The following is a 26,603-nucleotide window of genomic DNA, read 5'->3' as shown; positions in this document are numbered from 1 at the left end:
TATAAGGGTTCCGTTTTTTGCCATTTGGCTACGGAACCCTAAAAAACGAGAAAGAATTTTTGTCTGTCTATGATTTCTTCGAGTTTAAAACACTGAATTAGGTGAATTTTGGTATGGAATTTGAATCCCGGGGAAAGACATAGAAAAAGTCATGGGCAGAAGCTAGTCATAAATGAAAGTGGAAAAAGGATAATGTGCGGGCTGATATCCCGAAAAGTCATATTGTTGTTATTTTATTAATTTATCCTCGTAATAAGGCTTAATATATCCCATTTTAGTCCTAAAATTTAACTACGTAATACACAGGGATAAGTCTTTTGGAACATAAACAGACCTTTCTATAGCCTAGAAGATTAAAATGTGTAGGTAGGTACATTTAATCTAGATTCTAGGACAGAAATTTGTTATTTTACATACCCCTGTACCTTGTAGTGTGTTGAGATTATAAAATGGCTAGTCTGCTTGCATCTTTTCTTGTCTCAAATGTTAAGTTGAAAAGGTAAATAACTACCTATAGAAAGAAGAATGTTGAACTTATCGCGATAGCTCGCTCCACTTTCTTTTATAAAGAACCAAAGAACGACTGGTAGCTACATAAATAATGTCATGTGATATTTCATAAAACTTTATTAAAATTGGAATTCAAGTTTATAGCCAGTTACCATACTCCATCTGGTACGGTTTAACTCGTTAAAGGAAAAAAAAATCAATTATTCCGCCAATTAATAAATACAAATCTCAAACAAGCCCGCCTAAATCGACTTGATCAAATGAACTTGATCGAAGAATCAAAAAATATGAAACCACCGTCACGTCCGATACAATTGTCTTTCAATGGTAATCAACACACATGAATGACGGAGTGACGTAGTTTCATAACATGCACCGGTTTCAAAAACCCATGAATGAACCATCTTTCAATCGCAGCACAAATCAGTCCAAACATGAATGGTCTAGCTTATGAATGAAGCACATGAAAGTTTATTGACGCGCATATTATGTGCTACAATGCATTAAACACATTTACCGTATCACTTATCAAACCCAAAGCCAGACAATAAACGCACTTAAGAAGACGCGCGTTAAAGCACAGGGACTTTTTAGAAGAGAACAATTTTATCGTGGTAGACACGTCTATAGATTCCAGTCAACCCTTTCTAATAGCAATCCTCGAGTCTTATAATTAAGGTGGTATTTCGATTAAAGATCCAGGATTTGTAAATGCGGAGTCATGGTAACAAGTACCGAGTGATGAAGATGGTGTCTGATAAACGGGTACACGAGCCACAATAGTTTTTTAGTAATCCCAATGAGTTTTGTTGGGTTTTAATATGAAAGAGATGCTCAACAATATCTATTGAATCTTAATATGGAGATAAGATTTACAAAGGTGAATGTATTAAATTGAAATAAATGACTGATAGAAAAAAACATGTATAGTTAACTCAAACAACACAAAGATTCAAATTGATGTCCATTAGATATCAATTTGTTCGATCTGCTGCTTCAAAATTGGAAAATGTATCTATTTGACAGAAAAGTGTTTTTAAATCTGTATTTTGAGACAGTATGTGTGATTTTGTAGAACCTCCAATAAATTAGTATTATTAATAGTTTAAAACTAGCTATCATTGTATTTACACATTTATAAACTGAGTTTGCAATGAATTAGGTATGTACATTTAGTTTACATTAACACGTAGCATAACTAGGTACTTACGGCGTTATTCATAAACGTCGGCTAAGTTAATCAGCTGATGATCGTCGTTTGTCCCTCTATTCATTAACACAACGAAAGACAACAACGAAAGATAGGGACAAACGACGATCATCAACTGATTAAGTTAGCAGCCGTTTATGAATAACGCCATTAGTATTTATTTATGTATTAATCTATTACGGAGATGAATCAGAAACAGTTACAAAAATGCAGCGTATTGCGTATTGGTATGTTGGTAAAATTACTTACATAGGTATAGACGTTTTTTTAAATACATATATCTCACTGTGAACACAATAAGTTATACACGACATTGAATAAAATTACTAAATATCTTAAGTTGTACCACACAGTAGCAGACTATTAAAGTTCTTCGACACACAACACCCTCAGGGATTTAGTAAAGCCGCTCAACCCGATCGATAATACGAACTCGAAATGTCATTGTCATCGATCAATCCATCGTCAACAATCAGCGAGATGCTATCGCGGATTACTATGATTGTTGGACGCGTGACCACCTTCAGATCTAATCGAGAATACGCGATTAGGTACTTGGTGTTAAGTATTGGTGATAATGATTTTGACTGTCAGTTTTGATGACTGCTAGTTCTTTAACTGAAAAATAAAAATATTTTTAATGGTGCAAATTATTTTGATTATGGTAGAAACACTACTGTATTATAAGTACCTAGTGATAGGTTTCTTTCATTGCATTTGCAACACCTACCCAAAGGTTGTCTGGAAGAGATCGCTTTTTAGCGATAAGACCGCCTGTTGTTTACCTCTGCTTGTATTTCTGTTTTCTTTTGTATTGTCTTCTGTTATTGAGGTGTGCAATAAAGAGTAGGTATTTGTACTGTATTGTATATTAATTATTAAACAATTTTTTTTGTAGGTATCTGTCATCCGTTTCATTCAATTATAGTTTTGCGATAAAATGAAATCATATTTATTACCTTAACAGTGTTTTCTATTATTATTGCACCCTTCGATGAACTAAACCGCATCGTAGGTATTGTCGTCATTATTTTCCTTTGTTTATTGTTTGCACTCCACCTCCGTAAATTCCTAATTTAGACTTTAAACTACAACTTCATCCGTTTTATTGTACCTGGGTTGACCTCTCGATAAATTCCGTATTCAATTAACAATGGCCGTAATGATGGGGTGCGCACGCGACGATTAATTGCAGACCTCGTCCTCGCGAGGTGGAAGAAGATGGAGGGAGGATGCGGCAAATGACGAAAATAAGTGTTTCCTTCTTTTATTCCTAATATATGTCAAATAGTAACACAGCCAACAAGCAAACAAAGCCATATTAATTTCTGGAATCTCAGTTTGACAAGTCGCTTTAGCGCGAACGTCAAAATCCGAAACAAAAAATATACGTCTCTGTCGCTCGTATAATTGAGGTTGCAAGAGTGATACAGATGGACTATATAAAATGATAAGAATAGACTTAATCTACTTCAGATTGCCACGGTAGCTAGAGGGCTCTCCTATTGATTAAGGTATTATGTAAATATATTAGGTACCTACTTATTACATCGCACCAATATTATGCTCAGTCGTTGTAAAATCCTTATAAATTAATATTGCAGCACAGAAAATGAAGGTTGTGATATTTCTTATAATTATTAGTCTCCGTTTGAAACATATTTGAAACTTACACTCCATACAACTTTTTCTTGTTAGAATTCTCAGTCTCAGAATGATCCTTCACGAGTTGTTATTGACGCTATTTCTTTCTGTGCAAACAATGGAGTCTCAAACACCTTAATTTTAAACTCTTCGTAGATCCATACGCCTGCGTCGAGCGGAAACAAAAAGTCGCCTCACACGACGGTATTGTTCCGACCACGTGCTTTGTGACATGTCCAACATTTTATTTAACAAAGTTTTAACCCCCACAACCAGGAACATCAAATCTGAACTCTGTTTCCAATATACCAAGGTTGAGATTCCAACTAGATGTGAAAAGACTTAATTCAGTTGGGTTATGTGAAGGATATGTCCCAGACAATGATTACAGGGTATGGGGGGCACGAATTCGGGATGGGTTGAGGAGTCAATTGATGAATGCGCTGGGATTAAGACGAAATTTAATGTAGATAGAGATATTAAGGTGTTTAAATTGTTGGGTGCTTTTATGAGTTTGAAGACCTCCAGTAAAGTCCCACCGATCACACAACACAGAACCGATTCTCTTAGTTTCACACCTCACAAATATAAATAATCATGTTTATTTTATGGGTAGGTATACATTGGTTGGTGGCTTACATTGGTAAGCGGTGGTGGCCGAGTGGATATGACGCCCGACTTTCAATCCGGAGGTCGCGGGTTGAAATCCTGGCTCGTACCAATGAGTTTTTCGGAACTTATGTACGAAATATCATTTGATATTTACCACTAGCTTTTCGGTGAAGGAAAACATCGTGAGGAAACCTGCATATATCTGCGAAGAAATTCGAGGGTGTATGTGAAGTCCCCAATCCGCATTGGGCTAGCGTGGGGACTATAGCCCGAGCCCTCTCGCGCATGAGAGGAGGCCTGTGCCCAGCAGTGGGACGTATAAAGGCTGAATTATTATTACTATTATTATTATACATTGGTAAATGACCTAGATAGGTACCTATTACAAAAACAATTCAGAGTCCGGTTCGTTTGGTACTCTGTCGAATGTGTGTATTTGATGTTTTTCGACGAAAGATTATGTAAATACAAAATGTAACAATAATGTATAAAAATGTGCCTTCTAGTGATAATTTATCAGCAATCTCATCTAACATCAGACTTACAAACTTCATGATCAATATTATCGGAACGTCTTTTCCCAACTTAGAAACCCCGCATTTTTTCCCGTCCAAATAAATTAATACTTGTCGGGAGCTTGTCAAATTAATTTCTCCTTGAGACTATTTGTCCGCAAAAAGTTCTATAGTCCACATTTAACCAATAACCAACCTTATTACCAAGATATAAAGTCTACAAATAATCAGTTAGGTGTGTTGCTGTAAGTTAACATTGGTGGCCATTATTCAGCCTAGTTCGGGGAATGTATTGTCAGGGGGGCCATTTGTAACGCTGATCGATTTTTTAATACAGCGTTTCTTTGTTATTTTTTACGCTTAAATTGGCGTTTGACCCTTAGTTTTGTTTGATAGTAAATACGGTCGTTAACAAAAATGTAAAAAAATTATAAACTAAGTACTTTGTACCAAAAATAATTTAATTTCTATTTCAAATTCTTAATGTCCTTATAACATAAAAACCAACAAATGTGGTATCACATACAAAATATGGAATTATAATGATTCCAGTCTAATAAATGAACCTTTATGACTGGGTGACACTAACAAACATAACTACAATGTTTGAGTTTAGTAGTCATCATTATATTCGTCGAGTCACTCAGTTGTTGAGTTTATTAACGCTACTTACCTACCTTTTTGATATTTCTTACGTCAGTTATCGTTGTTTGACTCTTCGGATCAAGACCGAACGACAAACAAATATTATCCACACGGAAAAACTACGGAAAACTAACGTCTGTCTCAATTCCCTCCTCCCAAATCACGGGCCCTCCAGGAAACGCTAACCGAATAGTTACTCGTAATGACGTCAGGAATCGACGGGGGATGAGCTTTCGATGACACCATCGAATCAAATAAGGTATCGATATATCAACGTCCAGGGGAGAACTTGATGTTCGATCGAATATTGTTTTGTATCGAAATCTGTCAGAAGTTTGTACCTACTGTGTTTGGAAGTGTTATGTGTTTTAAGCATCTCTTTAAAGTTTTACAAACGTCCGTTTACCGTGCAATGATTCTATGTAGGCAGTCCTTTGAGACATTTTTATTTTTTTTTCAACCAATGTCTTGCTTTACTTGCTTGTAACTCACGAGCAAGTAATTGAGTAGGTATAATCCTATACAAAAGAAAATAGTCAGTAATAAAAGCTTTTATTGCAAAATTAACTTTGACAAATCCTTTTCTCTTAGTCCAATGTAGGTGCTGGAATTGAAATAAATAAATAAATTAATTAATTAATTTATGTATTTATTTGATCTTTATGATATACCTACAGAGTTTCATGAAAGACATCCGAAGAACGATAAAATTGGCCACGTACGAAAAGCTCGCACAATAGTTGCAAGCATGAGATTTTCTAGAAGAACAAGATTTCAGGAACAGTTTGTTTGTATTAAGTCGACTACGACTTACTGTTAAAGAGCTGAACTATCCGCTTCTGCCATTTTATAGCTAATAAAGTAAAGGTACGCACGAGCGGAGAAGAGGCGCCCAAAATTAAAGTGCGCTTTTTAAAAGCAGCAATCTCTGCGGTCATGGACGATAAAATCGCTGCGTGCCGATTGCGGCGTACGTGGCGGGTTAGGGCGGCTGAGTAGGGAGCAGCTTGCACGTCGGTTTTTGGTATAGGACATTTTGATAACGATTGATATGATAAAGATACTCGTACCATTTCGGTAGTTATTCACCACTTAGAGGGTTGGCAATCCCCAATTGTGCGTCTTTACAGAAACTTCCTGCCTATAGTTAAACTGTGGAATGAACTGTCGCCCGTAGTATTTCCGGACCGATACAACCTTTTACACTTTAAGAAAAGAACGTACAAGCCGCCAACACCAGCAGCAGTTGCAGGTTTCCATTGGCGACGGTAATTATTTGATGGTGCGTAGTGCGCATCAGAACGCTGAAATCATGCGTACCTATCTTTATGCTAACGAGTGATTTCTCATGGATAAAATGCGGCTCGATGTTGATGGGTGTGATTTCAACCTAAATATCTAAAAAGATAAGAAGAATTCTTTCCATCCTGTTACCCCATTTTTTTTGCTGGAGTTTAGGGCTCAAACATTTTTCTTCCATTTACTCCGGTCCTGGGCAGCTTGGGTAGCCTCTTTCCACCCCATCCCTAATACACCCAGCGCTTGATCCACTGAACGACGCCAACCAGAAAACTAAATTGTCAGTGTTGGTAAAATAAGCAATAGTTTGTGGTCTCCCTAAGCTCGCTCTGCAGGCCGGTGGCGGAACTCGTTCACAATTAGCCCCGTTAATGGCTCGGGTTATCTGTTTAGATGTTACGCACAGCGGTTGGTTCAAAAAGGTTCCTTCTGTTTATTTTATAATCAAATAGTAAGTAACCTATTTACCAATATTTACCGCTTAAAACCTACGGCCTACCAAAGGAGTGGTAAATTAAATAGAGAAGGTCAATCTTACCAAAAACTTTAATAGAGCTGTGTCTATAATTTCAAGAGTTTACTTATTTTTTTCAGGACCTCATAGTCATAGTTGGTTATTATATCATCGTCATGTGACGATAATAGAACGGATATCCTTTAAAATAAAAAATAAACTTAAATCGATCTGGGCGCATTCAAGAAATAGGGGAGCCAAACTGGGAACCTCCTTTCTCCTTTTTGAAGTTGGTTAAGTATAGAGAGGTCATATAATACTTGGCAAGCCAACTTTGCCAGTAGAAAAAGGCACGAAATTTAAAATTTGAATGGGAGACGGATCCTCTGTCCCTACATTTTTCAAATTTGCCCATTTTAGCAAAACTGGCTTGCCAGACTTACCAGAATATAAAATTAAACCTCTCGCATCTTGGAATCAGTGTGTTACGATTAGTACAAAATATTTCTCCGAACTTACCACATATGTTTAGAACAAACCACAGTGTGATATACACCAGTGTAAATACAAGGGACGCAACAGTTGTGAGTGACGCGGCTGCGGCTGCTTTATTAGCCGCGAGGGGGCCGTATTGTAACGTGGTTCCCTTTTGATTGACAGGAGTCAAAATGTAAATGTAGGTGTATAAAATAAGTTAATAAGTATATGGCATTTTTTTATTTTTGGTACAAGCTTTTATCGCTGACTACTTATATACCACAGCCAGCCTATTATGGATAGCTTTATCCATCTTTATCCACGTGATAAAATAACTGTCACTGTTTAACACCGTGGGAAAGAAAGTGACGGACACCGTTTTATCACGCTGTCACGTAGACAAGAACGACCATCATATCCGTACGCAACTTATTACTCATCGAGAGATTTCTAAAAACCCCAAAGACATTAAGATAATTAAGTTGCGTTGTTTCATCACAGAGTTCCTATGGCTACCTCTTGTCTCCATCATCAGATCAGCTCGATGGTACCATGATATTTCATTGTTACCAGACTTACATATGTACTTTTGCTGTTTTTTAGCTCAATCGGGAAGTGGGCAAATTTAGCTTCCGAGTTTTGAACCACGCTAACTAAATAACATGGCACACATACATTAATATGGCAAGTTAATAAAAGCTTGTAAAACGGTATAAAATCAGAAATTACTCGTAGCACACCATTTGACGAAACCCCTAACACCAAAATAAACCACATTAGCGTGTGTCGCGTAGTACTCGCTCGCGGTAACATGGTCGCGGTAACTCGTAAACTTTGCACATTACTCCGTGGTTGATCATTCTAACTTTGCATGCTTGTTGAAGTTGGGGGCATTTCGGTTTCGGTTTTGTTGTATACAATGCATGTAAGGGGATATTGAAGCTTATTTCTGCTTTGGTTTGTATATGACACCTGTTTGTTTTGCTACAATCTTGACGTAATTTTGCCAGATTCGTCAGGAGTATATAAACTAAGTTGCCGTTGGTCGCATTTTATCACTTGTCATGTCATGCGTGACTTTCGCACTTAAATCTATCTAATCTAATCTATCTATCTATCTAATACCTTAAAACGAGCAATTCTTGTTTATATATATATTGTTATATATATATATATAAATAAATAAACAAGAATTGCTCGTTTAAAATAAATCGTCGTGAAATATATATTTCGGGGATCTCGGAAACTGCTCTAACGATTTCGATGAAATTTACTATATGGGGATTTTCGGGGATGAAAAATCGATCTAGCTAGGTCTTATCTCTGGGAAAACGCGCATTTTTGAGTTTTTTTAGGTTTTGCTCGGTCTCCCAGACTTTACTTGTTAAAACGTGACAAACATGATGACAGATGATAAAAAACTGACCACCAAAGCACATAATTGTAACAACACTTATAAAACCGGTATAATACTACTATATTACAGTGGTTGACTGGTAGAGAATGCCACAAGGCATTAAGTCCACCTTTTGTACTTTTTACTTGTTCTTGTGCAATAAAGTTTAAAATAAATAAATATATTGCATAATGCTTTATTATTATCATTTAATCTTTGCTGCTTCATTCCCCACGCGATATTTCCATCTTCACTACAGATGGTGTCACCTGTGCGTTTCTTCAGAAACTTGCTGTTGATGTGGAATTAACTGCTGTCGCCCTCGGTTCCGAACCAATACGACCGTCGAACCTTCAAGAAAGGAGCGTACCTACTCCCACTTTAAAGACAGGCAACGCGCTTATACATATAGGGATACCTCTGGCGTTGCGTGTGTCCATGGGCCACGGTATTTTTAGGAATTTCAATGTATTCCTTACTATTCGTTATAAGCCAGTCTTTCGTACTGTCAGCAAACTTTGTTAGTCTCTCTCAATCTCAACCATTCATCCCAAAACAAAAACATCATAACTTCAAATACCTTTATGTCATATCGATACTCCATTCGTTTCCTAGAACTTTGCACAGAAGACTTCAAATATATATTTACAATTTTTGCCGTATTTCAAAGGATAAAGGTACAAACTTGTTGAAATATTGATAGTCTGTATTGGGGGCCGTATTGACATAGCAGCCCTTCGGTTATTGTTTTCCTATTCAGGCTTAATTAACTCACCGCTACGGTCTGAGATTTTGTGGAGATTTTGATTGCAGTTAAAAATAGTGGTTGATATTATTAGGAGGTTTTTAGTAAGGGGAGAGACAGTTGGTATGGGTAAAAGTTAAAATTTTGTTAGTAAGGCTAACAAATTTAAATTGTTAACATTCGTATTGTCCACAGGAAAGTTGCCAGTTTTTCCGAAAATTATTGACCAATAAATTCAAGATATTATTTTTGTACTAGCGTAATAATTTTGATTGAAAGAAAGATGGCTTTTTGATCTGACAGAGGTATAAAGAAACATTAGAAGCCCTAACACCACATCGCATCGGTGTAATTACGCATCGGTCACGACTGATGTGTGAAAAATGGCGGCGCGACGCGACGCGATCACGTCGCGCTTTCATCCATCATGTGACGTCACGGGGGTGTACTAACACTTCTAACTGATGTAAAGTAGACCTAATGTGTTTGAAATAAGGTTTATATATTGTCAGTTGACAGTGTGGTTGGTGTATATGAGCGGAACTGTAAAACCAAATAGATCTCCATAGGATTTTTGTGATTTATGGTTTTTTGGCTTGAGCTATAAGCGTGAATAAAGTTTACTCAAATCTATGTACTTATTTACACTTATACTGAGTTACTTTAAGCCAACATAGGGTAACTTTGGATCGCATGAAAACTACATGTAGAAGGGTCTCCAGGGCCAATATAACCCGGGAGGTAAGTACGTCTTCCAATGACTTAGACACACTTTGGCCACTTTAGGTCGGTGTTGGAGGCAAAGACACACTTTGGGTCGCTGCGCCAGAGGAGTATAGGTAAGTGATATTTCACTTACCTATACTACCTACCTACCTACCTACCTACCTACCTTACCTATACTTAAGGCACGTCTTCCACTATTCTGCTGAATATGTCTTTATTACTTTGTTTATTTTTGTTCCAAGTTCAGGAGTTCAAAATATTCATCTGGTATGAACTTTTTTTCATTATTATCACATTCCATTTGTTGCCAGCAACCCGCTAGGCTAGGTAGTAACAACAGATAAGTATAAGTATTATCTGTTGTTACTCGGTTTTCACTACATAGGCGAATAATCGTATTTCGGCTACCAAGGTAGCGCGTAGCTCGCACTGGCAGTACTACTACTAATCTGGTACATATCTACATACATATCTGGTACATATCTGGTACTATCTTATCTTATTGTTTTCGGGGGCCCTTGCGGATACACTTCGACCCATAGGGATCTTTTGTGCAATTACCCCCTAGAGAAGATCCGTCAACTACTCAAGAGCTTTTCCCACCATATCCATGTGTCGGATGATGGAGCTCATGGGTAGCGTTTTAAAGTCTTTTGGTTCCAGATATCCTGCTCCAAAGTCCTTCATTCTTTGTCTGGCGAGGGCGTGACATTCACACATTAAGTGTTTCACTGTCTCTTCCTCTTCGCCACACATACGACAATCGGGGTTGTCAGAGTGTCCCATCTTGGCCAGAATTCCTTTGACCCCGTAATGGGCAGTAAACATTCCCGTAATGATTTGGAGTTGTCTTTTGCTAAGTTTCCAAAGCTTTTTGCTCCAGCTGGAGTCTACTCCTTGCATAAAGAGCTTTGCATGCTTTAGACCCGTCAGACTGTCCCATTCTTCCTGATGTTTGGTCTTGGTATGGTCTTTAATAGCCGTTGTGATGGTTCCCTGTGAGATCCCCACGAATGGTTCCGGACCTATAAGATTATTTACAGATCCGGTTCTGGCAAGTTCATCTGCATTTTCATTGCCTATGAATCCCTCGTGCCCTGGGATCCATACCAGTTTCACTCTGTTTTGCCTTCCAAGCTGGTTCAGAGCTTGGACGCCATTATAACCAGTCTAGAGTCCACTCTGGGCGCTTCAAGCGCTTTGAGTGCAGCCTGACTGTCGCTGAATATATAGATATTCTTCCCTTGGGTTTGCCTAACTATATTCTCATGCACACAGGCAATTTACACAGCACCTAGGTACTGTCGACTTCAAAAATAGGTTGCCAATCTTCACCCTATTATAAAGGACAGGTGCAATTTTTGACGTCGACTACTTATACCTCTTCTTCTGCCAAGCATCAAATAAAGACTTACAATATTTGTCATCTGTCTTATATCCTAAACTTCACCCACCGTTTATTAAACTATTGCCCACATATTTGCCCAAAAGCTCTCAACGGTTAGATCCAATACATCGGATTAAATCACCTAATCAAACATTTAGAAAATGTGTTCCGTTGCGGGATTAGAAGGCGGGAATTATACACATATGGCGTGCTATAAATCTGCTAGTTCATAATGTCGTATGCGCCATTGACGGCGCCACTTCCCTTATCAAATCTGGTATGTGCTAGATTTTCATCAAATGAATTTATACCTTATGTGTTTTGTTGCTAGGTTAACTATTTGTCAATCAAAAATCAAGCAGATACAGCAGCAGCAGATTTGGAGAGCGCAACGACAGCGGTCTTGGATATAAGACCTTTAGGAATTAATTCTACAGTTAGCGTACTGAGACTTGGTAATAAAAAAGGTCGTATACGCCACTAGCGTTCGTAGATGTAAGACTTTTTGATGTGGAGAGTGCGACCCTTTGCAAAGGTTTGGTTTTAAAATTACATATGGCTACTAATAGTTATAATTTACAGAAATGGTGGAATGATTGAGCATGTGTTACTGTGGCTGCCAATAGTTCAATTATTGGTACGTGTAATGGACTCTGTACCTATATATTTCCAAAAAGAAAGATGTTAAGTACATAAATATATGACAGCATTTTTGTGTGTGTGTGCATAAAGGATAGGAAGGAGGAAGGGTGTGTGTGTGTGTGTGATGTTAAAGTATACAAAATATTTTTTTTCAATCCATATTTAAAAATGATTATCAAAATAATTATGGCTTATATGGCTTTAAGTTCGCATTTTGTTCTAAAAACAATCTTTTGTGCAATAAAGATGAAATAAATCAAATCATATTTAGGTACATCTTATTTTCATTCCCTTTCAAATGACTCAAGTGTCAGAAAGACTGCCATACCTACAATCTATGCACACTGCATCTACCAATTTATATTTGCACCCTTCTAAGTTCGTATTATTTGGACTATAAGTTTCTTTTTTAACTAACTTAATATGTAGTAGTATAAAATATCTGCCAAGTGAGCGAAATTTAAAGTGTCTGTGATTCTGACGTTCGCTGACGTGTTGAACAATTTTGTATTTGCTCATTTTAGCGCTTGAGCAATTTTCGCCCTGTATGTTTAAACGTTTACTAAAAATGTAATACTTAGGACTTTCATAGGAAGAAGTATGTATTTGATTTTGAACGTGAAAATTTAGAATAAAAAACTCGTCTTGTAATGTGTTTGAATTTTTTACATGAATTTCACGAAAATAATAGAAACATAAAATATATTTTTAACTTTAACTGTATTATACTTTGTTAAATGGAGATTATTAGTAAAACTGTGAAGATCGAGTTTTATAGTCACAATACGAATATTATTTATTTACTTAAACAAAAATAATAGGTATTAGGTATACCACTGATTTAAACATTCACGATTTTTATACATTATTAAATTGTACAACGGGACTTAATCGCGTATCTATGTTTTTAAGATTTACCTCCGACGTTTCGAGGACGGGGACAACGCCGTCCTCGAAACGTCGGAGGTAAATCTTAAAAACTTAGATACGCGATTAAGTCCCGTTGTACAATTTAATCATAATAGGTATACATTTTAGAGTCAATTTGGTAACAACTTAATTTCATCCTGTGTAATTAATACCTAAAAAGTTTGTTAAAAAGTCGAATACAATATTTTAATAAAAAAATATAAATAACACCCCTTGATTAGATTGTCATTCAAATCATGCAAACCAAAGTCAAAATATCCCAAATATTTGTTCAAAGCACCGACCGCCGCAAGAATGGAGCAATTTGTTTGCACAAGGAACTAGTTACCCAACGCTATTGTTGCTTAAAATTAGTATTTTTATTCACCGCGTGACGAAAAGGGTACATTTCGAACGCGTACATAATAAGCTTATTTTTAAACGAGTCACAGATTAAAAATATACGTTACAGTACCCCGCTCCAAAGTGAAGTTTGTAATTTTTTTGCTGTCTTGTTGTTTAGACTGTGGTTGAGGTGGTCGTAGTAGGGTGCGCAGGCGGCGACAAGCGTATCGAAAGTGCGTAACCCTTCCCGTGATCTGCGGTTGGGGATGCGCTGTTGATGGAATAAAGTGTCTTGATTGTTAGTAAAAAACATACTGTAAGTAGGTACATAAATATTTTATATTGCACCACTAAAAACATTAAACGGTCATTCTCAAAAAATATAGCTGGTTAGCTGGAAGAGATCCCTTACAGGGATAAGTTCGCCTTTGTACCTTTATTTCTGTAAACATTATGTAAACCTGTGTTGTGTACAATAAAGTGATTACTACTACTACTACTAAATATGTCTGCTTCCGCGCCCCATAGAAAATGTATGAAAAGTCTTGGCAATTAGACGCAACTGCAGACACATTACCCTATTACATAACAATAAAAAAAACTAAAATGCTTGTATATGTATTTTTAACCATTTGGAAAAAGTATTTTCTGTATTTTCATTCTGTTGTTTATTCTATTTCATTTTTATTATCATTGTCAAATATCAACTCACTTCGGCCGCGCTTCAGACCACCCCACGTGCCACCGTGAAATTCGTACAATAAATGCCAGCGCGTTGTTGACTGCTGCACAATGCGTAGTTGTGCAGTATTTACGGCACGGTCCCCACTGATCGGGGAGTTAACATTTTGAAATTAAACTACTTTCAACTCTGAAACGTTTTACGTTCATAGCTATAAAAATTACAATATTTTACAATGTAGGTATTAGATTAGACATAGTTAGATATAAAGATTAAATATTGAAATTAATACAACAATTGCCATGGCTGTACCTACTTGAGTACTTGACTAACATAAAATGCCTATAAAAAGCCTAATTCAGATTTAACAACTTGTTATGGTTTTGATCTTATTTTTATGCGACCTTGAAGATCGCTCACGCTAATTGGTGCATGCGAGATGAAGTGAATGTCGTGTGAGATGCGCGTCAATCACCAAGGTGATCGTCGGTCGTATCGAAACCATTTCTAAACAAATTTTTGAATTCGAATGGGGAGGTCCACTTGTGCTTTCCAATTGGAAAGGATAATTGAAGTTTGCAATTGGAAAATGAAGCTATATAACAGCTTAAAAATTTGGATATTATTTTAGTACCGACCTAAAAACAACCATAGGTACGGAAATAGTCAATAAAAAGTGAAATCTTGAGCGTTGCGCGGGTTTCATGGCAACAAGGATAAACAAACTTTGCACCGAGTGAAATACAACATTTTTCACCACACTAACTCGAAGAAAATACTAACTGTAAAAACGTTATAAATTAAATTCACATTGCACGCTATTTAATATTTATCATTAAAAATAATCAGTCAACTTTTCCAGCCAACATGTGGAAATAACGCAGAATTTCCATGAATTTAATTTGCCACTCTGTAGATAAATTGCTACTTTCTAAACAGTTCTTAAAAAGTTTTTGGCAAAAATTTCATTTTTGGTACAAGCTTTTATCGCTGACTATACTTTTCTTACGACAGACAACTAATACTCAACGAGACAATTCTTAAAACCCCTAACACAATTAGGTTGCGTTGTTTCATCACAGAGTTCCTATGGCCACCTCCTGTCTCCATCATCAGATCAGCTCTATGTCATAATAATAATGCATTGTCATCCGATTTATACATGCATGCAAAATTTCAGCTCAATCAGAAACCGGGAAAAGGATCAAATTTAACTTGCAAGATTTGATTACAGACCGACAGACAGACAACGGGACAGGTGAAACTAAATCAAGCTTGTAAAAATAAACAGACTGCTGTATTCGAACTTCAAGATATTCACAAGAGACGACACGTACTAGATCCATTCTAGATACGTTATAGTTTAGATTTCAACTAGTTCTCTTTTGCAGCGCAATTCGAGCAACCAATGTCACTTTTATAGGTTGGATCGAGTTAGATATCTATTAGATGTGAATTGGATATCTAAGCCATATCTTGTGGAAATCGTCCAAGAGTATCTCCAGAATCGCGCTAATCTCAATTTTGACTCTTGGAGACCCTATACATCTCTAAGGATAATTTGATTAACTACTATATATTTGTAATCTTTTAGTTATGATGACACTTAGAGACATTTACATCTCTAAATAATTTTAGATTATAGTTTTGTATCTTTGTGTTCTTTTTTTCAATACTATTGTTATAGCGTTTTTTTTTGTAATTCGACATTTAGAGACTTTAAACTTCTCTATGTAATACTTTAGTTTGATTTTATATTTGCGGCTTAGAAAGTTGTATTTTATAATTGTAGATGTGTTTTTTTTTTGCTGTATGTAAATTCCATGTTGACGTGTAAAAGTGCCCTTGTGGCCTATTTGCTGAATAAATGTTGATGTTTGATGTTTGATGTTTGACAGGTTAGATCTTAAACATATCGTTATCGTATCTTGGCGATGTCTAAAAGATATCTAACAGATGTCTATTTTAAAATCTGAATCGGGCCCAGAGCCTTTACGAGCTGGTGTGGTGAATATTATATAGGTCTAACATTTATCTCAGGTAAACTAAGGAGACGGTGATTTTTCTAGTAAATACCAATTGTTTTACTTGGCGGGCAGAAATAACAAAATACGAAAATGTAAAGTTATATATTTTCTGTTGACTTGCTATAATAACGTATGTTTGGTTCACAATTAGGCGCAGCATGTAATTATATTGTCGCGCAGGCGTCAATAAATCGCGAACGTAGGCTGCACGCGCGCGGGCGGCGGTTATGGCCGCCGGTGCAGACGGGCGGGGAAAAACGTGGATAGAAATGAGCTTATTAGATAAAATAAATAATTACCCCGCAGACGGTTACAGTCACAGTTTAAATGGTATCTAAATTGTGAAAAAAAAAACTTTTACCCGTTCCCAATTCAAACAAGCTTCGCATGGTACTTGAGAAACTATAGGTACCCCTCTCTTAGCGCACCTAAGCACTTAGTAGATCAGTCGCCAGCTACGCGAACCTACATAATAGCTTTTGCGAGACGTAATAATTAAAGTCATTTTTTGAATGTGAAATAACAAAATTCCTAGTAATGCTATACCTAAAAAAGCGGCCAAGTGCGAGTCGGACTCGCCCATGAAGGGTTCCGTATTTAGGCATTTTATGACGTATTAAAAAAAACTACTTACTAGATCTCGTTCAAACCAATTTTCGGTGGAAGTTTACATGGTAATGTACATCGTATATTTTTCTTAGTTTTATCATTCTCTTATTTTAGAAGTTACAGGGGGGGGGACACACATTTTACCACTTTGGAAGTGTCTCTCGCGCAAACTATTCAGTTTAGAAAAAAATGATATTAGAAACCTCAATATCATTTTTGAAGACCTATCCATAGATACCCCACACATATGGGTTTGATGAAAAAAAAATTTTGAGTTTCAGTTCGAAGTATGGGGAACCCCAAAAAATTATTGTTTTTTTTTCTATTTTTGAGTGAAAATCTTAATGCGGTTCACAGAATACATCTACTTACCAAGTTTCAACAGTATAGTTCTTATAGTTTCGGAGAAAAGTGGCTGTGACATACGGACGGACAGACAGACAGACAGACAGACATGACGAATCTATAAGGGTTCCGTTTTTTGCCATTTGGCTACGGAACCCTAAAAAGTAACTCTGTCTGTCTGTTACCTCTTCACGCCATAAAACTCGCCACACCATATAACTAACATGAAACTAGTTCGCGATTAAGACAAACTTAGGCACTATGCACTAATAGTAAGATGAGACACGTTACCAGGGGATAAGCGCACCTAAGCACTTACCAGATGAGTCGTCACTACGCAGCCTGCCACGTATAGATTTACAACTCATGCGGGACGTATAGCCGAGCATGTGTTGCCCTAGCATGGTTTATCTTAGTTTGATATCGTAATCGCTTTTCGGTAAAGGTCTGGCCGCGTAGCCAACGTGCCAATCGTTTACGCTCCGTAGCGATCGAAACGCAACTGTCACTGTCGCACTAATATGGAAGAGTGATAGAGAGACACAGCGATTCGATGGCGAAGCGCAAGCGATCGTCACCTTGAGCCTTGGCTAGGCCGCCTGTTTTCATTGCTGTAAAAACATTTTTTGGAAATTAATAACAGTGATATTTAATGCCCTGTCGCACATAATTGAATAATTGGTATGCTAAACGGGTAAAGTTTCAGTCATTACCTAGCTAAGATGAAAACTTGAGTAATTATAAATTAAATTACGTAGTTACCTTTTGTTATATCCAAATGTTTCAAAAGATAAGCTACAGAGTAATAAATAATTACGAGTATTATAATCTAATACAACGTCAAAGTTAATCGGAAAGCAGTTTTGTTTTTACGTTTTCGTACCCCATATTTGTAAATGAAGGTCTAAGTACCAAAGAAAATTCATAATTGGAACTTAACAATCGTAGGTACATAATTTGAAGTATGTAGTCTCAAAAACCAAATGACAAAATAAATATCAGAGCATGCTAGCGCCACCGCTATATGTTACAGTTAGGCAGATAGGAAGATTTACCGCGGCGCGTTGATATATGCTACTGATTCCGATTATTTCTGAATGTTTCACGTCCCGGTTATTGTTTGTCCCCGGATTAGAAGGGGCTTGATTTAAGGGTTTTATAAGACGTGACGTTAATGTGAAAATGTGGTTGATTTCTTCTTATCTAGGAAAAACAGTAAGTACTTAGTTTATTTATGGTATGGAATTATTTGATTATGAAGTGTAAGGATAATAATATGATTTTAATTTAGGCCAGGCGTAAATTATCCAATCCATTGGTATTCAATTGAACAACTTTGTCATAGCGAATAATTGTGTGTATATGGACAGTTCCGCAGAATTAAGACATCAGTATCTCTCAAGCGAGGCAATAATTTTTAATACATTTTTAAAAAGCAGAAATATTGGCGAACGATGTTATTAAGCATAGAATAAATTTAAAGTGAAAAAATATTGCCTTAATCCAGATCAAGTCTCACCGATCTCGCGGCCTCTGGATTAGGCATTAAATTTATCATTTTTAGGGTTCCGTAGCCAAATGGCAAAAAACGGAACCCTTATAGATTCGTCATGTCTGTCTGTCTGTCTGTCTGTCTGTCTGTCCGTCTGTCCGTCTGTCCGTCTGTCCGTCTGTCTGTCCGTCCGTATGTCACAGCCACTTTTCTCCGAAACTATAAGAACTATACTGTTGAAACTTGGTAAGTAGATGTATTCTGTGAACCGCATTAAGATTTTCACACAAAAATGGAAAAAAAACAATAAATTTTTGGGGGTCCCCATACTTCGAACTGAAACTCAAATTTTTTTTTTTCATCAAACCCATACGTGTGGGTTATCTATGGATAGGTCTTCAAAAATCATATTGAGGTTTCTAATATCATTTTTTTCTAAACTGAATAGTTTGCGCGAGAGACACTTCCAAAGTGGTAAAATGTGTGTCCCCCCCCCTGTAACTTCTAAAATAAGAGAATGATAAAACTAAAAAAAATATATGATGTACATTACCATGTAAACTTCCACCGAAAATTGGTTTGAACGAGATCTAGTAAGTAGTTTTTTTTTAATACGTCATAAATCGCCTAAATACGGAACCCTTCATGGGCGAGTCCGACTCGCACTTGGCCGCTTTTGTTATACCCCGGCAAGATGAGGCAATCGCTATGTTACGGATTTTCAGTGGAATTTGTTTTATTACTACGGAGAATGACAACAGACGTTGCAAGTCATTGAATGTTATCGATAAAACAAGATGAAAACGGTTTTACTACAAAGATGCAACATTTTTTTAAAATACAATATAAAATAAAATAATAAAAGGATGAACAATTTCGTAGCATACAACAATACAGCTACTGACATTTTATTTGACTATATATGTATGACGTATGCACATTTATTGCCGCAAGCTGGCTTGTAGCGACACTAAATAAAATCTTGTCAGATTGTAAAAATCAAATACTCTGCTTAATTTGAACTTAAATTAACCTAGTTCTTTTTAGGGTTCCGTACCCAAAGGGTAAAAACGGGACCCTATTACTAAGACTCCGCTGTCGGTCCGTCCGTCCGTCTGTCACCAGGCTGTATCTCACGAACCGTGATAGCTAGACAGTTGAAATTTTCACAGATGATGTATTTCTGTTGCCGCTATAACAACAAATACTAAAAACAGAATAAAATAAAGATTTAAGTGGGGCTCCCATACAACAAACGTGATTTTTGACCGAAGTTAAGCAACGTCGGGCGGGGTCAGTACTCGGATGGGTGATCGTTTTTTTGCTTGTTTTTTTGCTTGTTTTGCTCTATTTTTTGTTGATGGTGCGGAACCCTCCGTGCGCGAGTCCGACTCGCACTTGGCCGGTTTTTAATATTTTCGATTATTGTCGTCCAAACAATTTTAAACCAATTGGTTGAAATCCTGTCTAAGGTATTATAGGAGGCCATATAATTAGTATTACATACTAATGACAGTTAACAGATTAATTTATTATTTGGATAGGTATAATTAACCTCGCTTTCTATTTATTCATCCGTAAGTTTATCGCTGGCGTAGTTTACAAAAACGCTCGTCTCAACCGCCCGTCTACAATACCCACGTGCGCAAACGCAGAACGCGTCGAATCCTATAATTTAGAGGAAATGGGACACGTCGGGCGAATCGATAATTACCACGAGGTCGTTTATCGCTGATACGCCAGCTAATCGAGTGTCGATGTTGACGCAGGTCCCGGTTGAAAGTTCTCCTATTTCGTTGGACCGGAACTTAGGGGTCACACGAACCTGGCCGCTTCCATACAATCAAAATTACGCTCTCGTTTTAAAACGACATATTAAAATAACATGAATATTAAAGTAACATACATCTTCTACATATGCACCTATGTATGTTATTAGTTTTCGTCGACGATGATGAGTGTCGGAATGAACGTAATTTTCGCAGCGGCAAATGACACTCATTTTATCAAGTAAATTGACAGATACAGCAGCGGCGACGATACCGCAGCTACTGTTGTAGCTGACATCCGAACGCTGTCCGAACGTCACTTTTAAACATTTTCCAACACGCTTCTTTTAACAAATCTCTTAGAGCCAGTACGGCTACCATCAGTTTGGCACTGACATAAACGCCGTCGAGAACGTAATTTACTTTCTACACATCTCGCTCGTACTCGCATGTTTGTACAAACGAGATGTATAGAAAGTAAATTACGTTCTCGATAGCGTAAATGTCAGTTTTGACACTGTCAGTGACTCATGGTACGGGCTCAATTCCACCAACTATAGTTAACAGACTGATCAACGTCACGTAGCAGAGATCTATTAAACTTCCCATAGGTACAATAAAATTTAGCGAACGCTTTAACGGTGACAGACGGTTTGGTGCAACCGACCCTTATCACATCACATCTTTTGATAAGTTAGTCAAGCCTAGGGTTTGAGATCCGGATATCCGGATATCCGAAATATCCGGATATCCGTCAAATCTAAGATCCGGATCCAACGTCTCATAGGATCCGGATATTTCGGATCTCACGGATCCGTTAAATATTGCATTGGTCGCGTTATTGGTACGCGATAATGTCATAAAATAAATACAAATATTGCTTAAACTAAACAGTAGTAACAGTAACAGTATTAAAACGAGCTACATGCAAGCCTCCTGACTGGAATAAGGGTAAATATTTGTATGTTTTAAAGTAATTGTTATCAGGTTTTCGCTCAGTCACCTTTGGGTCGTCTACCTGGAACATCATTAGTGCTTGTGCGTGTTGTTATCAGTGACTTTTTTGTGTTATCGTGTCGGTTCCCAGTCTTCTGTTAACATAAATAACATGTGCTGCTAACTGAGTAACTAATATTGATATTTTTTTCTCGTTATTAAGAAGCTGTAGCCCAAATTTCTTAATTTCCCGAAACTTTTGTAGTAATTTTACATTATTTTGCAGTAATTAACTGGATTTATATATACCTATAATGGAAGATTGTTGTAATGGGGACTGAATAAATGAGTTAGATACTTTTTCTAAGGGATTTTTCCCAGTCGAACGACTGAGGGTATAGCTATTTTACCAAGGTAAAGGAAGTACGTTTTTTAATAGTATAAATTATATCACACCACACCGGTATAAAATAATAAAAGTACATAAATGTAACTTTTTCTCCATTTTCTATTTTGTGAGCTTATAATGGCAAATTTAAGAAAAAACGCCGAAGTTAAAGCGGTGTTTTTAGGCACCTTTAGAATTAATTCTTCTGAGCAGATATATAGAAATAAATTTGCTTTAATTACTTCATTTTTGGCGTTTTCGGTTACAAATCGACTACAGCCTCCTAAAAAAAAATACATAATATTATTAATAGGAATACCTAATTAAGACTACACTGAATATCTTATTATACTTATTTATATCGTTTTGAGATAATAATAATAATTAATAATAATTGTAATTAACTAAAATATGAACATTTTACATTTTACTAGCTGTTCCTTGTATGTAAGTTGTAAATTTCGTCACCTTTCTTGATACAGATCCGTATTATCCGAATTATCCGGATATCCGGATCCGTCAAATTTTAATATCCGAAATATCCGGATCCGAAAAATTGACGGATCTTGCAAACCCTAGTCAAGCCTCATGAAAATATAGAGTTTCAAGATTTTATTTCTCATGCATTAGAAGAAGAAGAAGAAGAAGAAGAAGAAATACATTTATTTAGCATCAGGTACAAGTAACACACAATACAAGTAACACAAACAACTTAGATGCTAAACAGGATCCCCACTCAGCATAATGCCACGGCAAGCCATGACGCTGATTTTCAGTGGGTACCTGACTTAAAACTAATCTACATCTAAAGTTCTAAACTAAGACTAAACGAGTGGCAACACACAATTCAGACACAGATTACAAAATACATACAATAAAAGAGGGAAACTACAACCAAGAATAAACTTAAATTAAACAGTAGTTCAGCATTTTAGCATGCTTAACGTTGCGGACCGTTGTTGGCTTGCATACTGGAGTTACTGGGTAGGTAAGCAAGCAGGCGACAGGAAGGAGACAATTATGTAGTTTGTACGTTCAACAAGTATGCTCGAAATTTAGATTTAAAAGTGTTAAGAGATTTCAGTGCACGGATCGGCGGCGGAATTAAGTTCCAGCACTTCGCGGCAGCACACCTAAAACTACCACGAAACGCTGCTGTCTGGTGAGGAGGACAGACAAGCTGAAGAAACCTTGCAGACCTAACCTCGTTGGACCTGGAGTTACGTGACCATAAAAGCTTGTTGTAGAGGTAGGATGGCATCTGTTTGTTGACAACACCGAAGACCAAGATTGCTAAATGGAGTGTTTGGCGAGCAGACATTCTCAACACACGATTTTGATTTAAATATGGCGTCACGTGAGCCCGCGGCGGAATGTTATAACAGAATCGCGCACAGGCATTTTGTACTCGCTGAATCAGCCGCTGCGTGCGTGACAATAAGCGCGGCCCGTACACTATATCGCCATAGTTCAGTGTTGAGAGCACCAGCGCCTCACAGAGTTTAACTCTAAGCTCAACATGTAAGAATTCGCGTATTTTGTACAAGACTTTCAGTCGGTAGAAGCAGTTGCGTATTGTGTTCTGCACATGCGTTTCAAACCGGAGTTCGCCATCCATGACGATTCCCAGGTTACGCGCCTCCTGGACACGTTCTAAGGGTTCATTGTTTATATGTACTAGCAAGTAAGACTTAGATATATTATCAATTTGATTTTTAGACCCTAGAATAATGTATTTGGATTTTGTCGGATTTAAATGAAGTGAGTTTGAGTGTGACCAATTAAATACGCGCTCCAAATCCTCATTGAGCTTATTAATTTGACTCTCGCAGTTTTTCCTGTAGCAATGAATATAAATTTGAAGATCGTCGGCATATATATGGAATTTGGAGTGCATAATTACACTAGTTAAATCACTGCAGTATAAGATAAATAATAAATAATAATTAGAACATATTTTCCCGAAATGGAATGGGATTAATGGCATATTTAATCGTCTACCTACTCTATCAAGTTGCAGGTGGCCTCCCGAGGCGACCATTAACTACGTCATCGGCATACCGTATTTAAAAACGCGCTAATAGGCCCTATATCTTTATTAAGAGAGGGTTAAGGGAATTGCGCAATAAACGAAATGGAATAGTTAACCCTGCGGCGGTTCACACTCAGTTTAATTTAGTTAACCGTTCCGCTGCGCCGCCGGCGGGGAAGGGTTGGGTATGGGCAGTGATACCGAAATATCGATGATTGTTCCCATGTAAGTACTTTTAAAATAATATTTTAAGTACTATCACTTAGATATCGGTTTGATGTCAGGTGCATGTTCGAATTGGCCTGTAAGTCTTCTTTTTAATGTAGGAAGTTAATAAAATATCGTGTTTAAAGTGACCTTTTTTTAATTTTTTTTAATTTAAAGAACCGGCCGAAGACCGCGAAAACTGGCGCATACTCCACCGACAAGAGCCATGCTCTTAATTATGATGATGATGAATTAATTTGTATAATTTTCTTTACACCATTACAGTTGATTTTTTATAATAACTACATCAAAAAGCCTACTAGAACAAAAAACATCTCATCCTGATCTTAGCGTTTGGGTAGGTACTATCTTGGAGCCAAAAGTCCGCTTAAATATCATCAGGACTTCATGACAATTTTTCGGTTGTTATGATTATTTCTCGTTAATTATATTATGTATTATTACCCTTTCGATATAATTTCCCGTCCTTATTTAACCCAAAAATATCGATACCTACCCTCTCCACCAGCTAATTTACACCCCCGATATTTAAAAGCTTATAATCGCGATGAAGTGTTGCCCTTGATTAATCGTCGGGAATTCCCGGCATTCGCGTCCCGGGCAATCCCGGGATTCCGAGGAAATTGTTGCGGCTCAAAATATCTCCCGGCGAAATTAGGAAGTAAGCTGCCTATTTATAATAAGACGGTTGATTTTTGGACAATTTCGTCTGAATCCTATGATTGGTTATCTTATTTTATAGGATGTTTGTAATGATTAGGTACTTCAAATAGTTATTACAATATACGCACGCGTAGATATAAATTTGTTAAAATTAGATTGTTAACTTAGGATTTGTACTTTCATAATATATTATGTGATGTATTAAAGTAAATACTTAGGAATATCCAACTAGGTTCAATAACCTAGTCAAAATTAATTTCAGAAATTGTAGTCTATTAGAAATATGTATTATAGTCCTTTTACCCGTTCAATAAAGACAAATCGACTTATCTTTTGGTAAAATAGTAAGTGAATTTAAGGAATCCTGTAGCGTAATGAAATTATAAGGATAGACGTACACTATATTCGTGTGTGTTTAAGCTACGTTCTGAATCCAGCAAAATGGCTACCACTTTATCCCTGAATTTACGTATTCACATAATTAACGTATGCGCTTAATCGGAAAATATCTAAAATAGAATAATTGAATTGTAAATACTTACACGGTTTCCGTATTACCCCGTTTCTGGCCAGGTTAAAACTGCATCAATAATGGAGGAGCCAGTAATGGATATTGTTTTTTGATTGGCTGTTTAAAGTGCGCATGGAATTATCTGGAGTGCTATCGATATTCGCTGTCATTCAATTGACAGACTAGTTTGTCCGGCGGCTGCGGGCGTGGAAAATATGCATGCAAGTTTTCCATCATCATCATCACCATCAGGCTACCTAAAATATGCTCAAAAGGAGCTGCGCAACAACCGAATGTCCATATTTAGGTTTCGGTTGGCGTTTTCTATCAAAGATTGCAATCTTGGTGGCTCCATAATGCTTTTGCAACACCTACCTTTTCGATTATTTCTCTGTTTGCGCTACCCAAAGGTTGTCTAGAAGAGGTCGCTCTTTAGCGATAAGAACGCCTGTTGTCTGCCTCTATATTTAATCAATTGTTCTTTTCTTTAAAGAGTATTCTATCTATCTATCTTGGTTATTAGGCTCCCTGTAATTTAAGCCTTTGTTTAAGCTATGACTCTTTGGTTCTTTTACGGAATGTTTCTGTAGTGTTCTTTAACTAAAATAATATTGATTTAAGGAGCGCACTCAATTTCATAACACCTTACCATTTATCTTGACAAGCTGACAGAAACACCCAAACTAGATCCAAAATCGGAGTATCATTATAATCACATAGCGAGCACGGGATAGGCGAATTATTTGTAGGTTCGCTCTTGGATTTTCTGGCCACTGAAATTACAAATGATTCTTAAATTTTAATGTTCAAAGGTTTAAATGCACAGGGGCTGTCAGATTCGCGAATGCGGAGCGCGAATGGATTTGCTAATGGATTTAGGAATTAGTTGAGTGAGAGTTCATGTCTAGTTGCATGAATGTGTAGGATGAGGCTACGCAAAGGTTTCAAGTATGCGTCATGGACTGAACTCGAGGTCATGGAACATTGGTCTCGACTCTCGAGATCCTAACCCGCCCGCTAACCAATCGGAACAAGCCAGAAAACAGGTGCGAGATCCAGTCCAAATCAACACTGGCCCACTCTAAGTTTGCCAAATACGGCATCTAGACTCAGACCTGTCCGAATTGCAGGATTATAGGGCAGCAACTTATCATATTGGATTCCTGTGTAGATGGTATTTTAGGTAGAGCACAGACTATAGTTACTACTGTAGTACCTACTATGTATAGGTGTACAGAAATCTGACTAAGCTTGTCACACTACCGCGTGTCACTAAATTTAAATTTGAATTTAAATTTAAATTTAAATTTGATCGTACGGAAGTTTCATAGTTGCTGATTGCCGTTCGTCAATTGTCGTTGGCGCAACTAGCCCCAATGAAATCGATGTTTAGTGACAGCGAACC

General features: G+C 37.0%; 1 long non-coding RNA gene across 1 annotated transcript in view; it reads left to right on the top strand.

Moving 5' to 3' along the window:
• The window catches only part of LOC134649993 (uncharacterized), a 347,929-nt gene that overhangs the window by 68,007 nt on the left and 253,319 nt on the right, over positions 1 to 26,603 (top strand). The window contains exon 2 of the long non-coding RNA XR_010097017.1: positions 16,827 to 17,114. This is a non-coding gene — a long non-coding RNA (uncharacterized LOC134649993). The remainder of the gene's footprint in view (positions 1 to 16,826; positions 17,115 to 26,603) is intronic.

Source organism: Cydia amplana, chromosome 8 (assembly GCF_948474715.1).
Source record: "Cydia amplana chromosome 8, ilCydAmpl1.1, whole genome shotgun sequence".
NCBI classification, from domain to species: Eukaryota; Metazoa; Arthropoda; class Insecta; order Lepidoptera; family Tortricidae; genus Cydia; species Cydia amplana.
This window is presented reverse-complemented; position numbering and strand designations above follow the sequence as displayed.